The 14,317-nt window shown below is 43.0% G+C and overlaps 1 protein-coding gene across 1 annotated transcript in view; it reads left to right on the forward strand.

The window, feature by feature from the left end:
- The window catches only part of EIF3L (eukaryotic translation initiation factor 3 subunit L), a 76,707-nt gene extending 74,357 nt beyond the window's left edge, over positions 1–2,350 (forward strand). Inside the window, exon 16 of the mRNA XM_030208144.1 lies at positions 1,531–2,350. The gene's annotated coding sequence lies outside the window, so the exon portion shown is untranslated. The remainder of the gene's footprint in view (positions 1–1,530) is intronic.
- The last annotated feature ends 11,967 nt before the right edge of the window (positions 2,351–14,317 follow it).

Here is a 14,317-nt window from a genome sequence, read left to right on the forward strand (position 1 = left end):
GAGGAACTGAGTTCGATTCCCGGCACAGGCAGCTCCTTGTGACTCGGGGCAAGTCACAACCCTCCATTGCCCACCGCATTGAGCCTGCCATGAGTGGGAAAGCGCGGGTTACAAATGTAACAAAAATAAAAAATTAACCACTATCTCACTTGTACTATCATTCTAGACTGTATTGTCTTCTGCTTCTTCTAGTCCCATGCAGGGTAAGGCTACACCTTCTCTTGCTTTGCAGCTCCTCAAAAGGGCTGAGCTTATTTCTGAGCTGGTTTTGTTGATTAGCAGAGCTCTGACCCAAATTATTTCAAGCTCTGGTCTGTACCGTGTTTTTTACAGAGAACATTTTAAATAAAAATAAGTAAAATGTGCACTTTTTGTTCTGAGAGAAGATGAGGCTCTTGGTTTAAGTGTGTGTGTGTCATGGGCTGTCATGGAAACTCGGTGGCAGTGGTATGCAGAAGATATGGATTCAGTTCCCAGGCCAACCAACATTCTACTCCATGCGTGAGTCATGGCTGGAGATGCTGTGGAGACAAACAGCGAAGATGACACAAAAAAAGGAAAAAATATCCAAAAGCAAAAAAAGAACAGTTGAAGGTAAAGAATAAAAAATATAAAATACCACCTCAATAAATTAATTTAGTTTTTCCATTATTTTTGTGTCGTCCCCCTTTTTTCCATTTTTTTCATTTTTTCTATTCGCTTATAGTTTTGTTTTTTGCAGTTCCTTTTTTTATTTTGTATTTTTTATTCTTTATCTTCAACTGTTCTTTTTTTGCTTTTGGATATTTTTTCCTTTTTTTGTGTCATCTTCGCTGTTTGTGATCACTGTTGGTGTTTGCGGAGACAGGTTTCTTCTGTATTTTGGATGCTGTGGAGACAACATTCATACTTCCTGTGGGAGGTAGTAGAAGTCTCAGCTCTCACTCAGTGGTGACATCTGGAGGCTAAACTTGGGGGAGGGGAGAACAGCTGGAATGGCCTTTAACTGAGAATTTTTGCTGTAATGGCTGGACTAGTGGAGGTTGTTTTTTTTTTTTTTAAAAGAGGGGTAAGTCCTGAGTAGTTCTGAATGAAGTCTCATGGTGTTCTAGCCCAGCAGACATTTGTGCCTATCAAGCTGGAAACCAGACAGGAGAGGAGGAAAATACTGAGCTAATAAATTAAAATCATATGCTGTGTTCATTTCATATTTCACCAGTATGTTTGGTGAGTGCTAGTGTTTTGTGGAATGATTTTTACTTGAGAATATATTGAATATATTTTGTTGCTGCAGTCCCTCAGAAGTCTGAGATGTGTCCATTATTGCTACCAGTATTGCACACAGATTTGTATTGCATCATAGAATGGTATCTGTGATTATTCTTCACATCATAAAACAATAAGATACTGGAATGTGTCATGGAATTTGTTATACTAGCCAAAAGTGCTGTGGGCTGAGACAGCACAAATAGTTTAAAGCATTTCAAGTGTGATGTGTTGGTGCACTCCTATTGGATATTTACATTCATTATGGACTGCTTTCATTCACAGGCTTAGCAAATCATGGCTGTGGTGTCTCTTGCTTCATCTGTTATGATCTAGAATTTGTCAAAGTCTACATCCCTTGTCTGTTGGTTTCAACATCCCTACCGACTCAGCAACATCACAAAGTCCAGTACAAGGCAGCATGGAGAAAATACATTGCGGTCTTCAGAATCCCTTCCCTTATGAGAGTATGCATATCAAGTCCTGTGGACAGAAGATGCAGTAGCTCAGTTATGAAAAAAAACTTAGAGGTTAGGGCTCTTCACATTCCTAAAAGAGAGTCTATAACAGAACTTTGTACTGCATTTCTCCAAATTATTATTTTGTGTTATTCTATGTAGGTCATTAACACTGGACTTCAGTAATTCCACAGAAATAGTTAACTCTCTATTCCAAGTTTCCACCAACTACTCATAGGTTAACCCAGGATGACGCATGTGTGCCTGAACATCTAAACATAGCTGTTCATTAAACTTGTATATAACTTCGGTCAATGCTGTTGGGGCAAGGAACATACATAATGCTGTATTTGCATATAAGCAAAAAAAGTTAATTGTGGGGAGGCCACTATCACTGTATAAAGCTTGCAAAGTTTTCATTTTACCACTCTCATCCACTAATTGTAACAAAGTAAGGCCCTCGTCCAACCAGGTTTGCTTTTATTTTTTGGTAAATTTCCACATGAAATGGGCCACATAGTATTAGCACTGATACATAAACAAAAGGTTTGGACTTATCTTTTACTTCTAGTTTTTGGCCCATTGCAGCATTCCCTTGATTACAAAACTGATGGAGACTTTAGTCAGTAAACAACTTTCTCAGATCATTGATTTGCACTGTTTTGTTTTCATGCTACACAATTCAGTTTCCATACTCAGCACAGTACTGAATCTCTACTTCTTACGTATAACAATAGTTCATGATTATTTATGCAAGGGAAAACGGATATTATTATTGCAGTTTTATGTGTCTGCAGTGTTTGACTCAGTAGAATCATGCATTATTGCTGTTGAAATTAAGTGAACTAGGATTAGTGGGTTCTGGTTTGAACTGATTTGGTGAATTTTTGAGTAATCGTATTTATAAGGTTAGGAAAGGTATGGTTCTTTCTGAACATTGGAGTTCAACATGTGGAGTGCCTCAGGACTCTCCCCTATCCTCCATGTTGTATAATCTTTTTATGAGCTCTTTATATTTAGTTACCGTTACAGACAGTATATGTCTGTTTTCTTATGCTGATGATATTTTGATGTTAGTACCAGTCTGTCCTGCTTTAGATTACACTTTTACCTGTGTTTCTGATTGGTGGCGAACATAGGGCTTCTTCTATCAAGCCATGCTAGCAGTTCCTGTACATCTCCCTCCTACCCCTCCTCTCCAAGATACTTGAACGCACCGTTCACAGCCGCTGCCTTGATTTTTCTCTCCTCTCATGCCATCCTTGATCTGCTTCAATCCGGTTTTCGCCCTCTACACTCGACAGAAACGGCACTCACTAAAGTCTGTAATGACCTGTTCCTTGCCAAATCCAAAGGTCCCTACTCCATCCTCATCCTCCTCGACCTATCCGCCGCTTTTGACACTGTCAATCATAATTTACTTCTTGCTACGCTATCCTCATTTGGGTTCCAGGGCTCTGTCCTCTCCTGGTTCTCCTCTTATCTCTCCCACCGTACCTTCAGAGTACATTCTCATGGATCTTCCTCCACCCCCATCCCTCTCTCTGTCGGAGTTCCTCAGGGATCTGTCCTTGGACCCCTTCTTTTTTCAATCTACACCTCTTCCCTGGGCTCGCTGATCTCATCTCATGGTTTCCAATATCATCCGACACCCAGCTTTATCTCTCCACAACAGACATCACTGCGGAAACCCAGGCCAAAGTATCGGCCTGCTTGTCCGACGTTCCTGCCTGGATGTCCAACCGCCACCTGAAACTGAACATGGCCAAGACCGAACTCATTGTCTTTCCACCCAAACCCACTTCTCCTCTCCCTCCACTCTCTATTTCAGTCGATAACACCCTCATCCTCCCCGTCTCATCTGCCCGCAACCTCGGAGTCATCTTCGACTCTTCCCTCTCCTTCTCTGCCCATATCCAGTAGACAGCCAAGACCTGTCACTTCTTTCTCTATAACATCAGCAAAATTCGCCCTTTCCTCTCTGAGCACACCACCCGAACTCTCATCCACTCTCTCATTACCTCTCGCCTTGACTACTGCAACCTACTCCTCACTGGCCTCCCACTTAACCATCTATCCCCCCTTCAATCTGTTCAGAACTCTGCTGCGCGTCTTATCTTCCGCCTAGTTCGATATGCTTATATCACTCCTCTCCTCAAGTCACTTCACTGGCTTCCGATCAGGTACCGCATACAGTTCAATTTTCTCCTAACCTACAAGTGCACTCAATCTGCAGCCCCTCACTACCTCTCTACCCTCATCTCCCCTTACGCTCCTACCCGTAACCTCCGCTCACAGGACAAATCCCTCCTCTCAGTACCCTTCTCCACCACCGCCAACTCCAGACTCAGCCCTTTCTGCCTCGCCTCACCCTATGCTTGGAATAAACTCCCTGAGCCCATATGCCAAGCCCCCTCCCTACCCATCTTCAAATCCTTGCTCAAAGCCCACCTCTTCAATGTCGCTTTCAGCACCTAACCATTGTACCTCTATCCAGAAAATCTAGACTGCCTCAATCTTGATTGACTGCACTTTTTGTCCTTTAGATTGTAAGCTCCTTTGAGCAGGGACTGTCCTTCTTTGTTAATTGTACAGCGCTGCGCAACCCTGATAGCACTTTAGAAATGTTAAATAGTAGTAGTAGTAGTAGTAGTAGTAGCAGCAGCAATGCTGACAGCCCATTCGTAGTGAATAGGGTTTGTCAGCATTACTGCACTGGGAGCTGCTAGTGCGGCTTGATAAAAGAGGCTGATACTGATCTTCGAACCTGAAAAATTTATACCTTTTTAGTTCCAAAAATTGGCATTCGATAGATGTGATAGATGTTTTCTCTGAGGACAAGCAGGCTGCTTGTTCTCACGATAGGGTCAATGTCCATGGTGGCCCCAGGAACGGCAATTTTTCTTGCAAAAAATAAAGTTTTGGGAAAGAAAGCCAGCAGATCAATATCGCAACAAAAAGATTTTATTGAAGATACCGTGTATGAACAAATCGCCCGACACAGGCCGTGTTTCACCCACCCAGGGCTGCGTCAGGGGCTACAATGAACAAATATATAATAATTATCATAGATCATAATAAATAAAATATAACACGAGCATAATATATCAAATATATAAATAAGAAAAACTATATATATATATATATATAAGAAGTATATGTAATGCAACAATTGTATGACAGTGCATATAAACATATCTGACATCACGTAACAGCAAAGCAAGGGCACTGGTATAGGTTACGAACTTCAATACCAATATGTATAAAAAAATTTATAAATGAGATAATAAAAGGGCACATACCTAATTTGAAACCTTCGTAAAGGGGCAACTATAAAAAAGTGAACATGGACACAATCAAATAATACATGCAATGTGTTGACAGCTGTCATTCCTTTTTTGTACCACCTTTGCAGGTACATACAATGTATTACTTTTTTTTTTTAACCTTCGCTGCAGGCACATAACATGTGTTGACAGCTCTCATCTCTTTTTTACCTTCTCCACAGCACATGTATTGTTTTGACTGCTGTAATTCCTTTTGAAATTTATTGCTGGTAAATGCAGCGTGTTCCCTATTTTGACGTGCTTTGGTGGCACAGACAATGTGTTGACAGCTTTGAGCCCTGTTTTGACCTTTGCAGGCACATGCAATGTGCTGACGTCATTTCTTTTTTTACCTTTTTTTGCAGGCACACGCAATGTGCTGACTGATGCCATTTCTTTTTTTTTCTTTTTTTTTGCAGGCACAGGCAATGTGTTGTCAGCTGTCAAATCTTTTTGACCTTCTTTGTATACACATGCAAAGTGTTGACAGCTGTCATCCATTTTTCCAGGCACATGCAATGTGTTGACAGCTGTCATCTATTTTTCTAGGCACATGCAATGTGTTGACAGCTGTCATCCCTTTTTCGGACCTTGTTTGCAGGTATATGCAATATGCTCCCTTTTTTTACCTTCTCTGTAGGCACATTACATGTGTTTACAACTGTCATACAATATCTGCAGGTGCAAAATGCTCCAGTACCAAAGTGTTGCAGTGCCAAACTGTCTGGTGCCAAAAACTCCTATCCCAAATATTGGCAGTGCCAAAGTATCCCATGCCAAAATATGCCAGTGTCAAAGTATCCCAGTGACAAAATGTGACTGTAGTAAAGTGTCACACTCATGATGTGTCCCAGTGCCGAAATTTCCTGGTGCTGAACTTTCCAGGTGCAAAAATGTACCAGTGCAAAAGACTAGGGTTCACAAAATGTGTCATTGCTGAACTGTCCCTGTGCCAAAGTGTCCAAGTTCCATATTATGCCAGTGAAAATATATCCTGTGTGAAACTGTCAATGTGCAAAAATATCCTGGTGCTGAAATGTGCCAGTGCCAAAGTTTTCCACTGCTTAAATATGCCTTTGCCAAAATATGCTACACCAAAGTGTCCTGGTGCCAAAGTGTGCTGATGGTGAACTGTCCTTGTTTCAAAATATGCAGGCACCAAAATGTCCCAGTGCTGGATTGTCTCAGTTTCCAAAATGTCTCAGAGCCAAAATGTCCCAGTGCTGAAGTACCACAGTGCCAAAGTGTCCCAATACCAAAGTGTGGCAAAGCCAGAATATCCCTGTACCAAACTAGCCCAATGTCAAAATGTGCCTGTGCTAAGGTGTCGTTGTCCCAAAATGTTGCCAGTATTGTAATTTCCTGGTGCTGAAGTTTCCAGGTGTTAAAATGTCCCAGTTCCACGTGTTCAGGTGTCAAATTGTGACTGTGGTGAAATTTCCAGCTGTCCCAGTGCAAAGTGCCAAAATATCCTATGCCAAAGTGTGCTGGTCATGAACTGTCTTGCTGCCTAAATGTGCATGTGTCAAACTTTCCCAGTGCTCAATTGTCCCAGTTTCCAAAAGATCCCAGTGCTGAAGTGTCCTGTTGCAGAAATGTGCCAGTGCCAAAAAGAACCAGAGTGAAAATTTATTTGTTCCAAAGTGTTCCAATACCAAAGTTTCCAAGTGCCAAAAGGTGTCAGTACCAAAATGGCCCAGTGCTGAATTGTCCCAATCCAAAGTGTAAAAAGTGTCCCAGTGCCAAACTTTCCCAGTGCTAAAGTATTGCAGAGTTTTCTGGTGCAAAAATGTGCCAGTGCCCAGTGCCAATACATCCTGTGCTGAAATGCACCAGTGCCAAGGTTTTCCTTTGCTTAAATATACCAAAGTGTGCCAAAGCCAGACTATCCCTGCACCAAACTGTCCCAGTGCCAAAATGTGCTTGTGCTAAGGTGTCCCAGTCATGAGGTTTCCCAGTGCTGAACTGTGCCAGTACTGTAATTTACTGGTGCTGAAGTTCTCATGTGCCAAAATGTCCCATGTCAAAGAGTACTGGTGCCAAAATGTCTCAATGCTGAACTTATCCAGTGCTAAAGTGTTGTATTGCCAATATATAGCAGTGCCAAAGTGTCCCATGCCAAAATATCCTGGTGCTGAAATATCCCAGTGCCAAACCCTCCCACTGCTAAAATGTGCCTGTGCAAAATATCCCAAACCACAGTTGTCTACTGCTAAAATGTCCAAATTCCAAAGTGCAATGGTGCCAAAATGTGTAAATGCTGACCTGTCCTTATGCCAAAATATGCCAGTGCCAAAATATCCTGTGCCAAGGTGTCCCAGTGCCAAAAATTCCTGGTGCTGAAATGTCACAGAGCCAAAGTGTCCTGCAGCTAAAAAAGTGTCAGAGTCAAAATATTCCACACGAAAGTGTCCCAGTTCCAAAATGTGCATGTGCCAAACAGTCCCAGTGTCAAAGAGCCCTGCTGTTAAAATGTGTCTGTGGCAACATATCCTTCACCAAAGAGTCCCATGCCAAAATGTGCTGGTGATGAACTGTCTTGCTGCCAAACTGTGCATGTGCCAAACTGTCCCAGTGCTCAATTGTCCCAGATTCCAAAATGTGCCGTGCCAAAATGTGCCAACGCAAAAATGTACCAGAGTGAAAATGTCATTGCTCTAAAGTGTGCCAATACCAACGTTTCCAAGTGCCAAAAGGTCTCAGTATGAAAATGACCCAGTGCTGAATTATCCCATGCCAAAGTGTGTCAGTGCCAAACGTTTCCTGGTGCCAAAATGTCCTGTGCCAAAAACTCCTATCCCAAATATTCCCAGTGCCAAAATGTGCCAGTGCTGAACTTTCCAGGTGCCAAAATGTACCAGTGCAAAAGAGTAGTGTTGGCAAAATGTGTCGTTTCTGAACTGACCCTGTGCCAAGATGTCCAAGTTCCATAATATGCTGGTGACAATATATCCTGTGTGAAACTGTCAATCTGCAAAAATATCTTGGTGCTGAAATGTGCCAGTGCCAAAGTTTTCCTCTGCTTAAATATGCCTTTGCCAAAATATGCTACACCAAAGTGTCCTGGTGCTGAACTGCCCTTGTTCCAAAATCTGTCGGCACCAAAATGTCCCAGTGCTGAAGTATCACAGTGCCAAAGTGTCCCAATACCAAAGTGTGCCAAAGCCAAAATATCTCTGTTCCAAACTGTCCCAGTGCCAAAATGTGGCTGTGCTAAGGTGTCCCAGTCATTATGTTTCCCAGTGCCAAAATGTGCCAGTACTTTAATTTCCTGGTGCTGAAGTTCTCAGGTGCCAAAATGTCCCATGCCAAAGAGTACTGGTGCCAAAATGTGTGAGTGCTGAACTTATCCAGTGCAAAAGTGTTGTTTTGCCAATATATGCCAGTGCCAAAAAATCCTGGTGCTGAAATGTCACAGTGAAAAAGTGTCCTGCTGCTAAAAGTGTGCCAGTGCCAAAATATTCCACACCAAAGTGTCCCGGTTCCAAATTGTGCATGTGCCAAACTGTCCCAGTGTTAAATTTTCCCAGTTTCCAAAATGTCCCAGTGGTAAACTGTCTCAGAGACAAAATATCTCAGTGGTGACTTGTCCCAGTGGTGCATTGTTCCAGTGCTGTTGTCCGAGTTCGAAAATATGCTGGTGGCAAAATGTTCCACTGCTGAAGTTTTCTGTTGCCAAAGTGTTCTGGAGCTGAAATGTTCCAGTGTCAAAATGTGCCAATGCCAACATGTCCCAGAGCAAAAGTGTTCTGAAGCTTAACTGTTCAGTGCTGATATGTGCCAATGGTGAAGTGTCCTGGCGCAAACATTTTGGCAGTGCCAAATTGTACTGGAGTCAAAATGTCTAAATGTCCCCATACCAAAGTGTGCCAGTGCCAAATTTCCCCAATGCCAAAGTATCCCATGCGAAAATATGCTGGTGCCAAAGTTTCCCAGTGCCAAAATGTGCCAGTACTGCAATTTCTTGGTGCTGAATTCTCCAGGAGCTAAAATGTCCCATGTCAAAGTGTACTGGTGCCAAAATGTGTCAGTGCTGAACTTATCCAGTACAAAATTATCCCTGTACCAAAATATTCTAGTGGCAAAAAATCCTGTGCCAAAGTATCCGTGTGCTGAAATATCCCAGTGTCAAAGAGTCCTGCTGCTAAAATGTGCCTGTGGCAAAATATCCTTCACCAAAAAGTCCTATGCCAAAATGTGCTGGTGCTGAACTGCCTTGCTGCCTAAATGTGCATGTGCCAAACTGTCCCAGTTACCAAAATATCCCAGTGCTGAAGTATCACAGTGCCATAATGAACCTGTACAAAAGTGTGCCAATGCCAGAATATACCTATACCAAACTGAAAATGCCAAAATGTGCCTATGCTAAGGTGTCCCAGTCATGATGTTTCCCAGTGCTGAAATGTGGCAGTACTGTAAGTTCCTGTACCTGAAGTTTCCAGATGACAAAATATCCCATGCCAAAGAGTACCGGTGCCAAAATGTGCCAGTGCTGAAATATCCAAGTGATAACGTTTCCAGGTGCCAAAATGTCCCAGTTCCACATGTTCAGGTGTAAAAATGTGACACTGCTGAAATTTCCAGAGCCAACTGTCCCAGTGGAAAGTGCCAAAATATTATGTGCCAAAGAGTCCCATGCCAAAATGTGCTGGTGCTGAACTGTCTTGCTGCCAAAATGTGCATGTGCCAAACTGTCCCAGTGCTCAATTGTCCCAGTTTCCAAAATATTCCAGTGCTGAAGTATCACAGTGCCATAATGAACCTGTACCAAAGTGTGCCAATGCCAGAATATCCCTGTACCAAACTGTAAAATTGCCACAATGTGCCTGTGCTAAGGTGTCCCAGTCATGATGTTTCCCAGTGCTGAAATGTGGCAGTACTGTAATTTCCTGGAGCTGAAGTTTCCAGGTGCCAAAATATCCCATGCCAAAGAGTACCAGTGCCAAAATGTAGTAGAGGAGTGGCCTAGTGGTTAGGGTGGTGGACTTTGGTCCTGGGGAACTGAGGAACTGAGTTCGATTCCCGGCACAGGCAGCTCCTTGTGACTCTGGGCAAGTCACTTAACCCTCCATTGCCCGCCGCATTGAGCCTGCCATGAGTGGGAAAGCGCGGGGTACAAATGTAACAAAAATTAAAATAAATAAATATCAGTGCTGAACTTATCCAGTGCAAAATTGTCCCTGTTCCAAAATATGCCAATTCCAAAAAAATCCTGTGCCAAAGTGTTTCCAATGCCAAAATGTGCCAATGCTGAAATTTCCTAGTGCTGATGTTTCCAGGTGCCAAAATGTTCCAGTTCCACATGTTCAGGTGTAAAAAATGTGACAGTGCTAAAATTTCCAGAGCCAACTGTCCCAGTGCAAAGTGCTAAAATATTCTGTGCCAAAGTGTTGCATGCCAAATACCCTAGTGCCAAACTCTGCTGCTGAAATGTGCCTGTGCAAAATATCCTACACCAAAGTTGTCTATTGCCAAAATGTCCCAATTCCAAAGTGCTGTGGTGCCTAATTGTGTCAGTGCTGAACTGTCCTGTTGCCAAAATATGCCTGTGCCTAGGTGTCCCAGTGCCAAAATATCTTGGTGCTGAAATCACATGGTGCCAAAGTGTCCCGCTGCTAAAAATGTGCCAGTGCCAAAATATTCCACACCAAAGTGTCCCAGTGCCAAAATGTGCATGTGCCAAACTGTCCCAGTGCTCAATTGTCCCAGTTTCCAAAATGTGCAGTGCCAAAATGTGCCAATGCAAAAATGTACCAGAGTGAAAATGTCATTGTTCTAAAGTGTGCCAATACCAAAGTTTCCCAGTGCCAAAAGGTGTCAGTATGAAAATGGCAAAGTGCCGAATTATCCCATGCCAAAGTGTGCCAGTGCAAAAAGTGTGCTGGTGCCAATGTTTCCCAGTGCTAAAGTATTGCCAGGTTTACTGGTGCCAAAATGTGCCAATGCTGAAGTATCCTAGAGCCAAAATGTTCTGTGTTCCAGAGCTGGAGTGGAGAGTGCTGAATTATGCCTGTGCTGAATTGTTCCTGTGCCAAAATGTGCCAGTGCCAAAGTGTCCCAGTGATGAAGTGCCCAATGCTGAACTGTAGCAGTGCCAAAATGTATGGGTGCCAATGTGTCCAGATTCCATTATCTGCAGGTGCAAAATGTTCCAGTATGAAAGTGTTGCAGTGCCAAACTGTCCCGTGCCAAAAACTCCTATCCCAAATATTCCCAGTGCCAAAGTGTCCCATGCCAAAATATGCTGGTGTCAAAGTGTCCCAGTGTCAAAATGTGACTGTGGTAAAGTGTCACTCTCATGATGTGTCCCAGTGCCCAAATATGCCGGTGCTGAAATTTCCAGGTGCAAAAATGTACAGTGCAAATGAGTAGTGTTGGCAAAATGTGTCATTTCTGAACTGTCCCTGTACCGAGGTATCCAAGTTCCATAATATGCCGGTGACAATATATCCTGTGTGAAACTGTCAATGTGCAAAAATATCCTGGTGCTGAAATGTGCCAGTGCCAAAGTTTTCCTCTGCTTAAATATGCCTTTGCCAAAATATGTTACACCAAAGTGTCCTGGTGCTGAACTGTCTTTGTTCCAAAATCTGCAGGCACCAACATGTCCCAGTGCTGAAGCATCACAGAGCCAAAGTGTCCCAATACCAAAGTGTGCCAAAGCTAAAATATTTCTGTACCAAACTGTCCCAGTGCCAAAATGTGTCTGTGCTAAGGTGTCTCAGTCATGATGTTTCCCATTGCCAAAATGTGCCAGTACTGTACTTTTCTGGTGCTGAAGTTCCCAGGTGCCAAAATGTCCCATGCCAAACAGTACTGGTGCCAAAATGTGTGAGTGCTGAACTTATCCAGTGCAAAAGTGTTGTTTTGCTAATATATGCTTGTGCCAAAGAATGTCCCATGACAAAATTTCACAGTTGCAGATGTTCAGGTGTCAAAATGTGACAGTGCTGACATTTTCAGTAGAAAGTACCAAAATAACCTGTGCCATAGTGTCCCATGCCAAAATATACTGGTGCTGAAATACCCCAGTGCCAAACTCTCTGGCTGCTGAAATGTGCCTGTGCAAAGTATCCTACACCACAGTTGTCTATTGCCAAAATGTCCCAATTCCAAAGTGCACTGGTGCCAAAATATGCCAGTGCCAAAATATCCTGGTGCTGAAATGTCAGAGTGCCAAAGTGTCCTGCTGCTAAAAGTGTGCCAGTGCCAAAATATTCCACACCAAAGTGTCTTGGTTCCAAAATGTGAATGTGCCAAACTGTCCCAGTGTTAAATTCTCCCAGTTTCCAAAATGCCCCAGTGGTAAACTGTCTCAGAGACAAAATATCTCAGTGGTGACTTGCAGTGGCATATCAAGGGGGGGGGGGGCGGTGGGGCGGTCCGCCCCGGGTGCACGCCGCTGAGGGGGTGCTGCGCGCCGGTCAGCTTCCTTCGTTTCCATGCTCCCTCTGCCCCGGAACAGGAAGTAACCTGAAGCTGACCGGCGCGTGGCACCCCCCCAGTGGCATGCACCCAGGGGGTTCTTTCGCCGGGGTGGGGGGTGTCCTTTCGCCCGGGGGGAGCACGCTGCACCCAGGGGGTGGGGCGCATCTGCAATCCGCCCCGGGTGTCAGCCCCCCAAGGAACGCCACTGCTGACTTGTCCCAGTGGTGCATTGTCCCAGTGCCAAAATGTTCCAGTGCTGTTGTCCTAGTTCTAAAATATACTGGTGCGAAAATGTTCCACTGCTGAAGTTTTCTGTTGCCAAAGTGTTCTGGAGCTGAAATGTTCCAGTGTCAAAATGTGCCAATGCCAACATGTCCCAGAGCAAAAGTGTTCTGAAGCTTAACTGTTCAGTGCTGATATGTGCCAATGGTGAAGTGTCCTGGCGCAAACATTTTGGCAGTGCCAAATTGTACTGGAGTCAAAATGTCTAAATGTCCAATACCAAAGTGTCCAGGTGTCAAAATGTGCTGATGCCAGCATGTCCCCATACCAAAGTGTGCCAGTGCCAAACTGTCCCATGCCAAAATCTCTTATGACAAATTTTCCCAATGCCAAAGTATCCCATGCGAAAATATGCTGGTGCCAAAGTTTCCCAGTGCCAAAATGTGCCAGTACTGCAATATCTTGGTGCTGAATTCTCCAGGAGCCAAAATGTCCCATGTCAAAGTGTACTGGTGCCAAAATGTGTCAGTGCTGAACTTATCCAGTGCAAAATTATCCCTGTACCAAAATATTCCAGTGGCAAAAAATCCTGTGCCAAAGTATCCTTGTGCTGAAATATCCCAGTGTCAAAGAGTCCTGCTGCTAAAACGTGCCTGTGGCAAAATATCCTTCACCAAAAAGTCCTATGCCAAAATGTGCTGGTGCTGAACTGTGTTGCTGCCAAATTCGATTATTCTGTCTCACTGTATTTCCAGTTTTGGCACAATATAAGCCATCACAAGAACAAAATACAAGAAAATCAATGGACTGCATTAGGGCCTTACAACTCATTTACGGTAGTTATGTTTCAACAAATGAGAGCAGTTTGACAGAAAATATTTTTATTATTTTGACCTATAAACCACTTGTCCCTGAAACATGTGCAAACAACAGAATAATCCATTTGTTTATCTAAAAGGTAAACTTCTACAAAACAGATGAAAATGTGATTCCATCTGCTCCAATGAAAGGAGCGTTTAATTCTACTTCCATTTAATTTCAGTATATTCCATCATCTTTATAACACCAGGCTTCTCAAGGCAGATCACAACATTTAAGATGAACCCATCAGGAATCCTCACTGAAATTTGGCCATCTATATTGTATACAGTGTATTTATTTAGTTTTTAGTGTAGAAAAATGAGAACAAAATACAGAGTTTACAATTGCTGTTTCTACCAGATATAATAATTTTTAAGCTGTTTTAGTCATATTCAATTGTTATTTTATGATACTATTATAGGGGCTTATTTTCAAAGCACTTAGCCTCCCAAAGTTCCATAGAAACGTATGGAACTTTGGGAGGCGTAGAGGCTTATTTTCAAAGCACTTAGCCTCCCAAAGTTCCATAGAAACCTATGGAACTTAGCCTCCCAAAGTGCTTTGAAAATATGCCTCTAAGTGCTTTGAAAATATGCCTCCATATCTACATACGGGAAGCTTTCAAATAAATTAAAAAGCTGTCTGATAAGTAAAAAAAAAAAACAACAACAACGTTTGTCCTCTACCTTTTAAGGGACTGCCTGTCCAACTGAAACCGCTTTAGACTTGTTACAGATGGACCAACAATAAAAAAAATAAAAGAAAACGACAATGTGG

Source organism: Microcaecilia unicolor, chromosome 1 (genome assembly GCF_901765095.1).
Source record: "Microcaecilia unicolor chromosome 1, aMicUni1.1, whole genome shotgun sequence".
NCBI classification, from domain to species: Eukaryota; Metazoa; Chordata; class Amphibia; order Gymnophiona; family Siphonopidae; genus Microcaecilia; species Microcaecilia unicolor.